At 42.8% G+C, this 17,709-nt stretch overlaps 1 long non-coding RNA gene across 1 annotated transcript in view; it reads right to left on the bottom strand.

Annotated features, from left to right (window-relative positions):
- LOC123595072 overlaps positions 1-16,800 on the bottom strand; it is a 29,975-nt gene extending 13,175 nt beyond the window's left edge. The window contains exons 1-2 of the long non-coding RNA XR_006711018.1: positions 16,421-16,800; positions 15,321-15,474 (exon numbers count right to left, since the gene is read on the bottom strand). This is a non-coding gene — a long non-coding RNA (uncharacterized LOC123595072). The remainder of the gene's footprint in view (positions 1-15,320; positions 15,475-16,420) is intronic.
- Between the last annotated feature and the right edge of the window lie 909 nt (positions 16,801-17,709).

Raw genomic sequence — 17,709 nt, 5'->3', positions numbered from 1 at the left:
CTTTGGGAACACAAGACTCCCTCACTCCAGCTGTATCTCCCAGAGGAGACTGCTTCATCTGGGACTTCAGTGGTACATCCTATTACAGGAAAGTACAACCTGCCGCTCCTCTAGCAACCTTTCACCCTTTCCTGCCACCCCACACCCTGGTAATTTGCCCAGATGGGGTCACATCACCTCCAGCTCCACTCCTCCCCAGGAATAAAACTAATGGGCGCTGCATCCTTCCATCATAGTCTCACTACTCTTAAACTCCCCACAGGGATCATTCCACTTGCATACGCCAAGATCTTGTAGAGAGCCTGAGATAAAGTGTCCAGCCTCCTGTCTACATCTCCTACGTCACGAATGGGGTGCTTAGGGTGCCAGCAAAGGGGCATTTGTTACTCCAGTCACACCGAGGGTAGTGTGACTTGGTAAAAGAACTTTGCAGGGCTCTCTGACGGCGTCTATCAAAATTTGATTCTACTGTGTCCCTACCCTCAGTAGAATTTCAGCTTCATGAAAAGAGGAACATATGTGGGTCTTCTCTAATGTCTCCCCAGCACTTACAGTGGTATCAGGCACACAAGAAGGTACTTCAGAGATGTTTCCTTAGCAAAAGGTTTCCTTGATCCAGCAATTTCCATTGCTACGAACTTGTCTTAAAGAAATATTTACACAGCCACAGAAGTATGTGTACAATGAGAATAGCAAATTTCAGGGAGTGGGGGTGGGCTCTAAATGGCCATTGGTAGTCAATGACCTTTGGGAGGGTAAATGAAAGATGGAAGTGTTCCTATCCTACAATGGAGCACCCACTGGCCTTGAAACAGAGTAAGAGGAGCAAATTTGTACTGACCAGACATTTTTATTTTATTATTATTTTTTTTTTTTTTCAAATGGGGAGTAGCAGACCAGTGGTAATCCTAACTCAACCAGTGTCTGTAAGTGTATATGTATGTGCAGGTGCAATTTGTAAATACTGATAACAGGGACAAGACGGAAACACCTATCAGACTACAGTGGTCACCTCTGATGATCAAACTGGTGAAGGCAAGACCTGGACAGCGTATTACATCTTCTGGGGTAGGCAACTGTACTTCTAAAATGGCCAAAATCATATTCAAAAGCAAATGCTTTCCTTTACAATTTTTTTTTTCATTTTGTTAAGCTGTAAGTCACATTCCATAAAATTCACCCGTTTTTGTTGGCTTTTACTATGTACATACGGTTGTGCCAACCATCACCAACATCTAATTCCAGAAGAAACCCTACGCCATTAGCAGTCCCTGCCCAATCCCCCCTCCCAGGAGCCCTGGACATTTACTAGCAGCTTTATGTCTCTACAGATTTGTCCATTCTGGGCATATCCACTAAATAGGATCCTACATTATGTGGCCTTTGAGTCTGGCTTCTTTCACTTAGCATAATGTGTTCAGTTTTCGTCCATGTTGCAGCAAGTATCACTACTCCATTCTTTTTGTGGCTGGATAATATTCTACTATATGGATACATCACCACAGGTGATATATTCATTATTTGGTTGGCACTGGGTTGTTGGCACTTTGTTGTGATTAACGCTGCTAGGAACACTCGTATACAAGTTTTTGTGGGGGCTTATTCTTTATTTGTCTTGGATATATATACCTACGATGGCATAACTGTGTCATACAGCAGCTCTGTTTAACTTTTTGAGGAGCTGCCAAACTGTTTTCCACAGCAGCTGTGCCATTTTGAATTCTCACCAGCAATGTATGAGGATTTCAATTATTCCACACCTTCCCCAGCACTTGTTATTTTCGCTTTTTAAATTATATCCATATTAGAGGGTGGAAAGTTATAATTCATAGTGCTTTCAATTTTTGTTTTCCTAACGACTAATATTTTTGGGCATCTTTTCATGTGCTTATTTGGCATCTGCAGATCTTTTTTAATAGAAATGTCTATTCAAATGCTTAGCCCATTTTTTTAATTGAGACAGAGAGAGAGAGAGAGAGCGCGCGCGCACACGCTCAAACAGGGGGAGGGGTCGAGAAAGAGAATCCCAAGCAGGCTCCATGCTGTTGGCCCAGAGACTGATTTGGGGCTTATTCTCATGAACCGTGAGATCATGACCTAAGCCAGAATCAAGAGTCGGTCACTTCACTGACTGAGACCCCAGGTGCCTCCCTTATCCCATTATTAATTGGGTTGTCTTTTTACTCTTATCTTGCAAGAGTTCTTTTTACATTCTGACTACTGGGCCCTTATCAGATATACAAATACTTCTTCCCATTCTTTTGGTTTTTTCACTTTCTTATGGTGTCCTTTAAAGCAAAAACTTTTTCTCATTTTGATGAAGCCATTTTTACCTAACTTTTCATTTATTATCTGTGCTTTTGATGTCCTAGCTAAGAATCCATCACCTAACCCAATGTCACAAAGATTTACTCCTACACGCTCTTACAGAAGAAGTTTTATAGTGTTAGTTCTTACATATGGACTTGGATCCATTTTGACTTAATTTTTATCTGTGGTATGAGGTTTGGATTCAAATTGATTCTTTTAAATGTTGACTATCCAGTTGTCCCAGCACCATTTACTGAAATGACTGCTCCTTCCCCATTTAATTGTCTTGGCACTGTTGTCAACAATTAACTCACCATAGATAGACGGGTTATTTCCAGACTCTCAATTCCATTCTGTTTATCTCTGAGTGTATCCTTAAATCAGTACTACATTGTATTCATTACTGGAGTTTTGAAATAATGTTTGAAATGGGAACGCACGAGTCTTCCACTTTTGGCTGTCTCCTGCAAGATTGTTTAAATTAATTCTGGGTCCATGAAATTTCCACATAAATTTCAGGAGCAGTCTCTCAATTTCTAAAAAGCTGCAGTTAGAATATCAATAGGAATTACACTGAATGCTTGGATCGATTTGGGGAATGTTGCCATCTTAACAATATCAAGTCTCCCAATCGATGAACACACACAGTCTTCCCATTTTTTAAAATTTGCTTTAATCTCTCTCAACTGTGTTTTGTAATTTTCAGTGTGTAACTCTCACACCTGCTTGGTTAAATTAATTCCTAAATATTCTTCTTACTCTATCATAACTGAAGTTGTTTTCTTACTTACTTACTTGGATTATTCACTGCTAATGTACAGAAATACAATTGATTTTTGTATACTGATCTATCTTGCACCCCGAACCTGAAGTCTATTTTATATTTATTTTTAAATGTTTATTTAATTTTTGAGAGAGAGAGAGAGAGAGAGAGAGAGAGCATGCGCGCGCAAGAGCGAGCACAAGCAGGGGAGTGGCAGAGAGAGAAGGGTACAGAGGATCTGAAGTGGGTTCTGTGCTGACAGCAGGGAGCCCAATGCAGACTCAAACTCACGAACCAGGAGATCATGACCTGAGCAGAAGTCAGACGCTCAACTGACTGAGCCGCCCAGGTTCCCAAGTCTATTTTATATTTAAAGTGATTATAGCAACACAGGACTCAAGCCCAATCAACTAATGGAAAGACTGATTCAAACACCAACACTGACTTCCTGTGACAGAAAAGGAAAAGAAGAGACACATTACATACAAGGGAACAAACAGGACAGAATGGGCAGACGACTGATCAGAATCCATGCAAGCCAGGGGCGCCTGGGTGGCTCAGTCGGTTAAGCGTCCGACTTCGGCTCAGGTCATGATCTCGCGGTCCGTGAGTTCGAGCCCCGCGTCGGGCTCTGTGCTGACAGCTCAGAGCCTGGAGCCCGTTTCAGATTCTGTATCTCCCTCTCTCTGACCCTCCCCTGTTCATGCTCTGTCTCTCTGTGTCTCAAAAATAAAAAAAAATAAAAACATTAAAAAAAAATTAAAAAAAAAAAAAAAAAGAATCCATGCAAGCCAGAATTTTCTGATTAATGCAAATGTTTCTTGAAAATGAAGGTGAGGGGCGCCTGGGTGGCGCAGTCGGTTAAGCGTCCGACTTCAGCCAGGTCACGATCTCGCGGTCCGTGAGTTCGAGCCCCGCGTCGGGCTCTGGGCTGATGGCTCAGAGCCTGGAGCCTGTTTCCGATTCTGTGTCTCCCTCTCTCTCTGCCCCTCCCCCGTTCATGCTCTGTCTCTCTCTGTCCCAAAAATAAATAAACGTTGAAAATGAAGGTGAAACAAAAACTTTCAAAGAAATAAAAAAGCTGAGAAAATTCATTGCCAGAAGATCTGCCCTACACAACATGTTAAAGGGAGTTCCTCAGGAAGAAGGCAAATGAAATCCAAAGAAAATCTGGATCTATACAAAGAACTGAATAGTGCTGGATGTGGTAAAGTTGTGGGCGTATATGAATTTTTTCCTTATATTTAATCTCAGTAAAAGAAAACCATCTAAATAATAGTAACAATGTATTGTGGGGTTTACGACCTTGGTAGAAATAAAATGCAAGAAAACAATAGCACTAAGGCTGGGAGAAAGGACATGAAGGTACATAGTCCTACGATTCTGACAGTGTACAGGAAGTGGTATAATATCGTTTGAAGGCACAGTGTGAAAAGCAACAATATATATTAGAACCCTAGAGCAACCGTTTCGAAAAAATGTTTAAAGATATATAACAAGTAAGCCAATTGTGGAGATAAAATGGAATAACACCAAATGTTCAACTGATCCAAAATTATAGAGGGAATAGGAAAGGAAAATGTGAATAAAATATCCATAGGATAAAATATACAGCCAGATGGCAGACTTAAATGTAAACTGTTAACACACTAATTGTACACTGCCTACACATCAATTAAAAGACCTAATTTGTCACTTTAGATAAAAATAGAAAGACCCAACTATGTACTGTCAAAAGGAATCTCACTTTAAATATGAATACATAAATTAAGTTAAAAGTAACTGAAAGGAAAATTTATCGATAATGCTATGGTTTGAAGATGTCTCCTCCAAAATTCCTATGTTAAATCCTAACCCCCATACCTCCTAACCTAGGAGGTGTGGCCTTTGGAAGGTGATGAGGCCCTGGGGCAGAGCCCTCATGAATAGGATTAGGGCCCTTATGAAAGAGGTTCCAGAGATCCTTTGTCCTTCCACTATGTGAGGACACAACCACAAATCTGTGACTTTGAAGAGGGTCCTCACTAGAACCCAACTATGCCGGCACCCTGATCTTGGACTTCCAGCCTCCAAAACTGTGAGATACCAAGTTTGTTCATAAGCCGCCCAGTCTGTGGTATTTTGTTCCTGCACCCCGAACACACTAAGACACATACACCCAGCAAACGTGAATCACAGGAAAAGCTGGAAGGGCTAAATTAATATTACAGAGAATATACTTCAGAATGAGGATTATCACAAGGGGAAAAGACAGATGTTACTTAATAAAAGAGGTCCAGTCATCGAGAAGATCCAAAAATCATGAATGTGCGTGCATTAGTAAAAACTGATACAAGAGCTAAAAACTGATAAAACTAAAAGGAAAAACAGAGAAATCAGTTAGCTGAAGCCTTCAACATTCCCCCATCCACAACTGACAGTACCAGTGGACAACACAATCAGAAACTATATGGAGCAGTCGAGCAACACTATCAACAGCCATGACCTAACGGATGCTTACAGAAGGACAGCACAAGACACCATCTTCTGAAGTGCACACACAAGGTTCACAAGACAGGCCATATTCTGTGCCATAAAGTAAATCTCAACAACTTCTAAAGGGCTGAAATCATACAAACTGGGTTCTCTGACCGCAAAGAATTAAACAGAAATTAATTGCAGCAAGGTGTCTGGAAAACCACAGAATATTTTGAAATTAAATGGCATTTCTCAATAATGCAGGGATCAAAGAAGAACCTGCAAGAAGTAGAAAACCAAAACACAGTATATCAAAATCTGTAAGGTGAATCTACAACAATGCATTGAGGGGAATTTTTATCATTAAATATTTACATTAGAAAAGAAGAACTGTCTGAAATCAACTGTCTAAACTGTCACCTTAAGAAATTAGAAAAGCAAAATCAATTTAAACCTAAGGGAAGCAGAAAAAGTATAATGAAGGTTTGAACAGAAATTGACCTACTAGAAATCATAAAATCGATACAAAGGAATCAGTGAAACTAAGAGCTGGTTCTATGACAGGACCAGTAAATCTAATAGGTTTAGCCAGACTGATAATAAGGAATGAGGGCAGAGTGACATGGATTACTAATATCGCTACTGCCAGAGGAGACATCAATACAGATCTTTCAGACATGAAGTGGATGAGAAAATATTATTGAAAATATTATCCAAAAAAAAGATGAAATGGGAAAACCCCTTGAAAGGCCCTGGCTCGCAGGCCCCAGTCAAGAAAATAACACCACTAGCCTTATATCTGTCAGAGATTGAATTCACTAAATCAAACAGAAAACAAAAACCCTTCCCTCACATAAAACTCAAGGCTTGAATGGTTTCACTGTTTAAATTCTATCAAACACATATGAAAGAAATAATGCAGGTTTGAACAAAGTCTTCCAGGCAACTGAAGATGAGGTCACACTTCCTAACACATGTTATAGAGCCAGCAATATCCTGATATGAAAGCAAGACAAAAAATTAAGAAAATAAATAACAGACTCTGGAAAAAAAAAAAAAAAGAGAAACCTCACTAGAGTCCAGAGCCTAGAAGGGAGAACCATACCACTTCAACGTCAATTACAGGAAGAACTGTCAGTTATAGACCCAACAGAAGAATAATCAACATGAAAGAATCATGTAGGCCCCAACAGGAAAAGATGTACATTGCATGTCCTGTAAGATACTGACTACGCCTCCAACTCAGCCAATGAGAAACTGTCATTACCCCGAACTCTTGCTTTTCTTCGATGGACTTTCATTCAAAACAACCCTTCCAACTTCCTCCTTCTTCTCCATAAGATAACGTTCCTCTACTTTGCTTATCGGACTTGCCTAGGATTTTGCCTTAGGTTGCTTGTTCCAAACTGTAATTCTCTGCTATTCCTGAATAAACTCATTTTTGCTGGTAAAATAACTGGCTGTTCTACTTTTGAGGCTAACAAGAGCAATAGCACTCATGGACACAGACGCAATAATCCAAAATAAAATATCGGCTGTTTGAAACCAGCAATATAGAAAAAAGACAAAATACCATAGTGAAATGGTTCCACAGCTTTGAGAGTGGTTCAATGTTTCAGAATCACTCACGCTAACTGACCATAATAACAGACTAAAAATATATAAGCATCTCAATAGATGCATAAAGAGTATTTATTTGATAAATTTACTTGATAAAAACTCCTAGCAAACTAGGAATAAAGAAGGATTTCTAGCTTAGTCTCCTAGGGCTGCTGCAACAAAACTACCACAGACTGGATGACTTCTAAAAACAAGAGAAATCTATTTCTCATATTTCCAGATGCCAGGAAGCCCAAGATCAAGGTGCCAGCAGATTTGGGATGTGAGGCCCTGCTTCCTGCTTCACGGACTGCTGACTTCTTGTCCTCACATGGCGGGAGGGCCGAGGGAGCTCTCAGGGGTGGGTCTCTTTTATAAGGGCACTAATGCCATTCATGTGGGCTTCACCTGAATGACCTGATCACCTCCCAAAGGCCCTACCTCCAATCACCATCATACTGGAGAAAGGTTTCAACATGAATGTTGGGGAGATGGCAAGATTCATTCAGTTTATTGGCAACATCCTTAAACCGATAACTGGCATCTACAAAAATATCTAAAGCTACTGTAATCGTTAATCCTGAAGGTCTGAATGTTTCCCTCCTGAGACAGGGAACAAGGTAAGTATGCATACTTTCACCACTTCTAGTCAATATTTTCCTGGCTGTTCTAGCCAATAAAAAAGTCAAGCAGAAATAAAGAAGTAAAGAAATAAAGAAGTAAAACAGTCATTATTCACTGGCAACACCTGAATCTGTAAGAAAAACCCATAAAACATTACTTGAATTAAGAAGCGAGTTTAGCAACGTGAAGAGACACATAGTCAGTATGTAAAAGTAAATTCTGCTTCCATATACCAGCCATAAACAATTAAAAATGGAAATTTTCAAAAGCAACGCTACATAGTGTAATGCTGAAAAACAGGAGAAAGAATGTGCTGCCATTGTCCCCACTCCCCAACTACAGAGTTGTGGCTCAGAGGTTTTGAAGCAGATAGCTCCTCTCAGAGGAACAAAGTTCATTTGCAAAGGGGTGTTGAGGAGAAGGTCAAGCAAGCCTAAGGGCACTTGCAAAACAGTGGAGGTTGTGGTACAAGGCAAACGGTAGGAGACTGGTAGAAGTCTTGGACATAGAGGATCAACTGTAGGCTGGCCGGATTACCTGAGACAATCAGGGAGAAGAGACAGCTGCAAGGAGCCTGCCTAGGGTCAGAAAAACTCTGAAACAGTAACTTCAGCAGCTAGCCCTTCAAAGGAGCATGGATTTCACTGGTTTAGATTATGAAGCAATATATCCAGGGTATCGCTGAAAACAGTTGAACAAGTAGCCCACAGTCAGTGAACCGGAACAGCTGGGTGTGGTCAGGCAAAGAGACAATCAGAGAGAAGCCTGCCGCAACCAGTCATCCCAAGGGGACAGTAGGCATCCCCAAGTCGTCTCTCCCTGAGGACTAAAATCTGAAGCCTAACACAAGGGTGGGGGTGGGCGAGAGTAAGGAGAGAAAACAGACTCCACTAAAATAAACCAGCTAGACACTAAACAACTAGACAAGGAAACAGAGGTAACAAACCCAGGAAGGGGTGGGATGGATCAGTACCCAGTACTGCTCCAATATTTTAGATAGTTAGACAAGAAAAAAATTATGATAATTCAAAAAACAGGAAAGCATGAATAAGCAACAGAAACTGCAGGTGCTTGCAACCAGATGTCAGATTTGATAAAGAATTCAAAGTAGCTGTTATAATCAGGTCCAAAGAACAAAGAAAACCACAATCAAAAAAAGTAAAGGAAGGTATGATGAAAATGTCACATCAAAGACAGAATAACAATAAAGTGAGAAAAATTATTTAAAAAAGAACCAAATACAAGTTCTGCAGTTGAAAAGTGCGGTAACTAAAGTGAAAAATTCACTCGAGGAGATCGACACTAGTTGAACTACCAGAGAAAGATTTAGCAATCTTGAAGACAGATGGACAGCGATTATACAGTCTGAAGAAAGTGAGGGAAACAAATGAAGGCAATAAACTGAGCTGCACAAACATATGGAACACTCTTAACACCAACACAGATGCAGGAGAGTACCAGAACAGAGACAGAAAGGAGCAGAAAAAAATATTCAAAGAAACAGTGCCTGAAAGCAACTCAATGAACTCCAAGTAGGATAAATGAGCGATTCATAGACACATCACAGTAAACATGCCGAAAGCCAAAAGCAAGGAGAAAATCGTGAAAACAACAAGAGAAAATGACCAGTCACTTATGAGGGAACTACAATTAACAGCAGTTTACTCAGCAGAAAATATGGAGGCCAGAAGGAACTAACTGGGTAATTAAAAAATTTAAAAATGCTCAACAACCAAGAATCTCATATCCAGTAAGCTATTTTTAAAAATGAAAGTAATGTTACTGAATTGGTTCCTTAGGTATAACAATTTCTTTTTGTCAGAATCTTCAGGGTTTTACACAGATAAGAGCATGTCATCTGGACGTGGAGGACTTGATGGCTACTAAAATAAACCAGACACAGAAAGACAAATACTGGGCCATCTCCCTTCTACGTGCAATCTAAAATAGTCAGACTCCTAGAAGCTGAAGGTAGAACAATGGCTGCCAGGGGTAAGGGGAGGGGTAAATGGTGAGGTGATGGTCAAAGGTACAAAGTTACAACTATGAAAGAGAAGTATGTTCTGGAGACCTACAGAGCGTAGTGCCTTTACCTAACAATACTGTGTTATATACTTAAAATTGCTAAGAGATTATCTTATGTTAAAAGTGTTCTTACCGCTAATGATAATCATATAATAACAACCACACCAACAAGAAGAAAGGGTTGTACATGTGAATACCTTTACCTATAGCTTTACCTATCAATCAGACCTCAATAAAACACACCTCTTAGGTACCACTAGTCACGGTAGTAATTTTTACATTGACTTATATGATTGTTAGATTAACTATTCTCGAATGATTTGGCTTAAACTCACTCCATGAAGGCAGTGATGTGTCTTTGTTTACTGTATCGCCCAGGCACCCAACACAGTGTGTACAGTGTCTAGGTAAGAGCTGAAGCTTATTTAGTGAATCATAGTTAAATGAATAGAGTCTCTCACCCTATATTTGCCACACACACACACACACACACACACACACACACACACACACGGTTACCATCATACTTATGCAGCTCAGGGAGCAGTGCCTGGGCAGCCACCCCCCAGCTGGATCAGGAGATGGAGGAGCACCAGTGGTGTTGCCAGATGGCGGCTTCGAGCTTCTGTAAGGTGAGGCAGCGTTACTCTCAGCAAGGCTAAGAAACTTTATGAGTCTGTCTATGGTAAAGGCTGAGACCTTTGTGCCTTCACACACTCAGTGTCCCCTCGTTACTGTTCATGGTGGGTCATCAGAACGCTCATCACTAAGTGCAGCGATTCCCTCCCGGACCTCAGACCAGGGTAACCTCTCCCCACAATACTAGAGCACTCTATTTTCATAGCAGAAAAGCAAGGCCAGAAAACGGGATTTTCGCTGTTTGTCCCCTCTTAATGTGTTTTCTCACCTTGTACTCACTTCCATGCTTCTTCTTTGAGTCACCCAACCCAACCCTGCTACTTCCCAACCAATGACTACAACACCTGTGCCTGCATCTCACTTGCGCTGTAGGGCTCTACTGGAGGTGGCTGGATCTAACTATTGTACTATGCATTTGCTTTCTGTTTTCTCTTATGAATCCGTAGGCCTCCAGACTTCAAGTAACGTGCTCCAGGTGGCCCACAAACGGAGAATGCTTCAGGTGAGGCTGCCACTCTCACCCACAGCGTGACCAAAGCAGTGCTACCTTGTAAGAACCACACACTGCACCCTGGGGGCCAAAAGAGAGCAAAAGTCTAAGAAATTTTAATAGAGATACTTATCTCAATAGCACAACTGTCTCTTCTTAGGGACAAGCAAGTTGCTGTCTGATTTGGTTTGGTTTTGGCCTGCATCGTCTGTGGCATTTTCATGGCCCTTGCAGACTTAGCTAACCTTCCATCCAAACCTCTCTGCTTCCCTCACTGCTCTGCTCTACTGTCCCACATAGCTCTCCTCTACTTTAAATGCACTGATTGCGTTTTCAGCTGTCAAGGACATCAAAGCAATTCATTATCTTGAAATGTCAAGATACCAAAGAGATCGAGTCTTTAGAAAAACGACTTTAAAATCTATAGGATTTTATCTGTTGTTTTGTTTCCAAACATTATATATACCATAAACTACTGTCCATAATGATCGTGATGAGGATACCAACGCTGAAATCTGCCGCAGCAAACGCGTGTATAGACCTTGATATGAACCAGATCCCGACTTAGTGATGTGCCTGTATTGACTCGTCACCTCACAGTCTCTCGTGCACCTGAGACATCATGTTCTATCCAAGCACTGATCCAGTGTAATCAGGATAAGCTGTCTTACACGTTCACCTGTCTTTTGAACCAAAGGACACTGGACACTGAGGTGCACTGCAGTTTATGGCCAAATCCCATGTCTCTGTATGTTTTTCTCTGACCTGGATTTAACCCTGACCTTGCCCTTGCTGAGTAGGTGGCTCTGGGTAAGTTACTTCACCCCTTAACCTCTACGGGTCTCAGTTTCCTCATCTGGATGGAACAAGGGACGATACCCTTAAAAACACTTACCTCACAGTGCTGCAGTGGATACTCCATGAATTTTAAAATCATTGCTGTAGGGAAAGAGCTAAAAACAAATCCAGGCCTGTAGTAAGCCTCCTGAAGTGTGAGCTTGTATTCCTGTCTCTTTCCTTCTGCTTGTATCCATTATCCTTCCCTCCTGTTTGCTACTCCTTCTCTCTGCCTGCCCCCTGCACACTTTCACCTCATCCTCCACTCCCATTCTCTCCTCACTGCACCTTTCCTAAGACTCTCCAAACACACTGTTTACCACCTCCTCATGACTCAGTTCAGAAAATACTAATACACCAGCCTTTTGTTAAATGAATAATGAATATGAGTGGAAGAAAAACAAATGTTACTGATGAAAACTGGACTGTTAACAGCTTCGTATCTTTACCAGACTCACATCTTCCCAGACTGAACTCCCAATAGGAGTTCAATACAACTAATGGCTGTAGAAGCCACCACATGATGAGGTCCTTGGCCTTTACATTTCACTCTTTGAAATGTTTACGCAAATTTATACACTCGTGTTCTATCATCATCCAGTGACCACTTCATTTTCCAAACACTGTACAAAATGTGCAAACAGGTCATTCGTTCTAATTTCCTAGAGAAGTTTCCATTCAAGTTTTCCATAGGAGCCCACGATGATGGAACCTAGCATTGCATTTAGGCTTCCCAATGGCCCATAAGGAGAGCTGAATACTCGTTATGCTAATAAAAACACGCCCTCCACCGTGCCCCACAGACTCAATTCCTGAGTCCCCAAGGAGCCGAAGTGATAGTGCTAAGTCCTTCCAGTGAGTCAAAGGTAGTCTTGACACCATCTGTCCAGAACATGCTTCCCGGAAATGTGGGAACAACAACAGTAACAACAATGGCTAGAATTGATCGGCAATTTGCCACATGCCGGGCACTGTCCTGATGACTTTTTTTTGTCTTAACACAGTCAGTACTCTAAACTGCCCCCAAGAAGTAGCTACACTTACTACTAACTAGTGTTTCCACGTTGCTAATGGAAACGAGGCACACAGATGTTAAGTAACTTGCTCAGTGGCATCGGGCCGTAAGTGGTGCAGGCCCACGTTGCAGACAATTCACTGTACTGTGTACTTGTTCAGTCAATATTAGGATCCAAGGGCCACTGCAAAATATTTAGAGTTACACCTAACATATAACACAAACTGATTTTATAGCACGGAACTGCATGGTATACAGAAATTTGATTTCAACAGCAATCACTTAGATGGAAGCTTGACAGGGACTGGATTCAGGATACTCTGTGGAAACAATACTCTCCGAGCCTTGTTAGTACAGCAGACAGCACATCAGTCTCCTAGCTGAAGTTCTTGGGTTTGTGCATCAGAGAAGGCACCAAACTGTTGTCACTTCTGCACCCTCACAACAATGGAGAGAGAAGCCAGGCAGCAGAAAAACGGGACCACTGACTGCCCTGCTCCAGTAGTTCCCAGACAAGGAGTCCTCCTAAGTCAGAACCCAAGAAGTTTTTAAAAATGCACATGCTATGATCCATACCCAGTGAATCTCATTTAGCGTGGTCACAACGTTAAGAATCTGTGATTTTTAAAAAAATGTTTATTTATCGAGGGAGAGAGAGTGCGTGCGCGAGAGCGAACATGCACGTGAATCGGGTAGCAGCAGAGACAGAGGAAGAGAGAGAATCCCAAGTAGGCTCTGGACTGTTAGCATGGAGCCCAATGCGGAGCTCATTCTCATGAACTGTGAGATCATGTCCTGAGCCGAAATCAAGAGTCGGATACTTAACCAACTGAGCCACCCACGCACCCTAGAATCTGTGATTTTTAACTCTGCCTAGGAAACTCTCAAGAACTTTATTAAATCCCTGTGGTAGCAAGCCTGACTTCAATGTACTGACTCTTTCCAGACAAACACACACATGAGAGACCAATCTGAAAGCACACAGAAAGCAGAACATAATGAGCACAGCCTGAGACTCAAACCAAGGGCAGGGCAGATTTTCTGAGAGGACATCACGACCCCACTGGACGTTCTCCATGAAAGCTTCGGTCTATCTCAAATCCATTCTCTTCGTGGCCAGTGGGTAGGGTTGGTGACAGAAGATGACATTAAGTTCTCATGATGGCACGGGCTTTTTTTGAGGACCACGTAAACCATATGATGTGAGGTTATGCAATCTATTCTCCCCATGTCCTCGCAGCCTTTGGTTCATTCTTACACCCACACTCCACTCCACGTCAGCCTGGCGCAACCAGAACTTGGGCACATGTCTTCCCTTCACCTATCAAAAACCTGCCTTTGACCTTAGGAGATCATCTCCCTCTTGTCCTTTCAGCTGTCCTGTGATATCATCTGCTGTCCCGAACAGGACAGAAGCTTAAAGCCCTTGCCCAGCCCCTTACTCTGGTGTCCATACCTAGAAAGGCTTGTCATCAATGAGGAGGAGAACCCCAGTCCCAGGAGCTAAGAGCCAAGACGAGCACAAAACCATCCGGGCGTGGACATTCCACGGCAGTGGTGACCTCTGAAATGAAGCTTTACCTCACATCTCAGCTGTCCCTGAAACACGTTCTTATCACAGAAAGCAGGCAGAGGATGAGGGTGCCCGGAATCCTTCCCAGGGAGTACTTCCTGGGAGTACCATGCTGCCATGGTATTTCCTCGCACCAAATCCAGGCAAGGACCAGCATATTATGTGGGTTATAACCACAATGGCACATTTTGAAAATTTCAGAGGGAGACTGTGATTGTTGAAATGATTAAAGGGAAGTATCAGTATTTAAAAAGGGAAAGTTTCAGGGAGGCAAATCTTTTTGACAGAGACTTACATAAGGTGGATTTTCCATAAATGTTAACTTCCCTGTAAATTGAGGGATACTTGCATGTTGTTTTACCTGGGAAGGTACCAATAATCCTTGACTGTTTTGGAAAATACATCAATGAAAGCAATTCTGTTCATGGCTTTGCATCTCATACAACATGCCAGTATCACTTGATATCTGTGGCTGTGCGTGCAGGAAATAGAATGAGGGGAACCCAAGTGTACTGACCGGATGGGTCTTCTCCAGGTTATGCTGTGAAAGGACCGGAGGAATTAAGTGGGAGATGTTCACAATGTGATCTGCCAGCGGTCACTGAACATTGCCACTTTGTTTCCATATCTGTCTCCCTCGTGTCTGCCTCGTGGAAGGTTGGAAACACACCTCTTGGTGTCTTCAGGCCAGAGGACCTGACACTCGGCAGAAGGCCAGTCCACACTTGTGGAATTGAAGTCAAATGGGAATGAATGGACCTAGTGTCATGATGATGAACCACACAGATGCCGGTCTGCAGAGGGCAGGAGGGACGTGCCACAGGTCTCAGTCTTAGGACCAATGCGGTAGGGTAAGACCAGCCTGCAGGACTGATCTCCATCACATCCCTCAGGGGTCCTAGATTTAACCAGTTAAAACAATTTGCACTAACCACAAAGGTCTAATGTAGAAAAACAGGTAACTTACTGCTTAGTTTTTTGTACGAACCTTCTTTTTAGCTGGCCTGACGCACAAATTCAGGCACAGCACACACCGGTCGAGAAGCAGAACCTGACCTGAACGTCTTCCGGGCTGAGGCAGTGTCGGGCTGGTCAGGGCACACACACAGGAAGGGTAATCCTAGCGGGCACACGTGGTTCTCCTGAAACAGAGTTTACAATCATTAGGGAGCCCAGAGCTGGACATACACCGAATCCGGCAACACGGCTCACCGGGGCCTCAATGTGGTCTCCCGCCACGGGCCTTCCCCTCTAGGACTCCCTGTCCACTTGGAATATTCATTTGAGCCCTTGGTTTTAGAGGGATGCCTGGAGGCAGTTATTTCCCAAAGTTGTGTCTGTCCATGACACCAGTTCATCCTCTCTCTGAGGGTGGAGGTCACGTGGAGGTGCCATGCGTGCAACGCCCAGGAGCTGGGGCCACCCCTGCTGTCCCACAGTCAGAGCTCTGGCAGGTATGGCTCGAGGCTCAGGAGTCAATTTGCATTCGCAGTGCTCACAAAGGCTTGCAAAGGCTGCGCTGAGAGTGTTTCCTTAACAAAAAATAGAAAATTTCCAAGAATAGTCTGGACAGACACAGGCCATTAATGTCCTCGCCTCTTCCCTCTGCTTCTCCCCAGGTGCCAGGTTTGTTTTCTCCACTGTTACAAAATCAGTGCGTACAATTCTGAAACTGAACCTTTCCGTGTCTTTATTTATCCCCTGCTCTCCTCCAAACCTTTTGTAAGGAGGGCCTGTTAGCAAAAGGGACCAAAATATTTTCATAGAAAACTCTATTACATAACGAGAAAGACTCATGATCATTAGGAATTGTTCAGGATGAAATTCTGAATTTTCAAAATTTTCAAAACGGGTTTACATCACCTCCTGTCCCTTTTGTCTCTCTCCTTTATCCAGCAGCCAGGCTAGAACAGGTCATACCCTTGCTGGGGGCAGCTGCTTTGAACAGTGGCCCTGCCTAACATCTTACATCAGCTTTCTCAGACATCCAGGCACCAACAGCCACAACGTACAAAGCCACTTTTAAATCCTCCCTTTTCGCTCTCACTGCAAGTTTACTGAAACTCCTAGCAGTAAGTGGACACTTACCGGGTGACCATACAGGGGACATCCTGGTTGGAATGCTGGGAGGCGCAGCCACAGCAGCAGTAAGCCAGCTGAAGAAAAGGCTGGAATGCCTTCCCCTCCGTCTTTGCCTCTAGTTTACGTAAAGCTTTTTCTAACCCAGGCAACCAATTAAATTTGTCTTCTCCCACGTGCAGGAGACAGCAAGTTAAACTTTCAACATTTTTGTTCACCTTTGGGAAGGTCTGGATCCTTTTCCCTGGCCTCCAGAGAATAAAGACCCAAGTCATAAGTTGGCTACACTTGTTCACCTCATAGCATCCAGCATGGCTAAAGCAGCCAAGGCATGCAGTGAGCCAACGCTCTTGGACTTGGACCTTTTATTTTTGCATTCCGTGTGTAACATTTACCTTTCAGAACAGCTCAGCTGCTCCTTCATATCGTGGGCACATCCATAGTCACTGAGGCACAAGCAGCTTATCATCTCTACCGTGCCATCCTTTCTTTACGCAAAGTCTTCCACCATATTTTAGTGAGTCAGGGTTTTCCTGCTAGTGAGTCCCATGGCTGCCACCATGGTTTCGGAGGTCCCAAGACCACCCTTGCTTCTGCTGCATCCCCAGGAGGACGTGAAGGTCATCCTCAGGGCTAAGATTTATTACAGCAAAAGGATAGAAAGCAAAATTGCCCAGGGGAAATGGTGCCCTGGGTAACATCTGGAGGAAACCAGTGCAAGCTTCCAAGAGTCCTTTCCCAGGAGAGTCACACAATTTGTGCCTTCAGCAACAAATCATGATAACTCATGTGAAATGCTGTCTACCAAGGGTACCTCGTGAGTAACACAGCGTCAGAGGTTTGGGATGGAGGCTGGTCACGTAGGCACTGTCTGCCCAGCACACACCAAGATTTCAGATTCCCAGAAGGAAAGGTATTTTCATAGATGTCTATGTGTTGAGATGTTTCATAGATGTTTAACATGAAACATATTGTTTGGACAGTTTAGGAAGAATAAAGCACCCTGCTCAGGTAGGGAATGGTGGGAAACCTTCTGAAATTCAAGTTCCCGGATGCAAGATAAGGGCCAACATGCTGATGTTTGTAAGCACAGTAGTTTCAGGCCTACTATGTTAACTCTTCTCTGCACAACACCCAATAACAAAGCTTCGAAATATATAACCAAGTCAGACAGAACTGAAGGATAAATGAACAAATCTACAAGTAACAGTTATAGAAGTCAACACTCTCTCAGTCATATGCAGAAGGAATAGAAGGAAAATTAGCAATATGCGGATGAACTGAACACTGTGAACTAC

The sequence above is a fragment of the Leopardus geoffroyi genome, chromosome X (genome assembly GCF_018350155.1).
Source record: "Leopardus geoffroyi isolate Oge1 chromosome X, O.geoffroyi_Oge1_pat1.0, whole genome shotgun sequence".
Taxonomy (NCBI): Eukaryota; Metazoa; Chordata; class Mammalia; order Carnivora; family Felidae; genus Leopardus; species Leopardus geoffroyi.
This window is presented reverse-complemented; position numbering and strand designations above follow the sequence as displayed.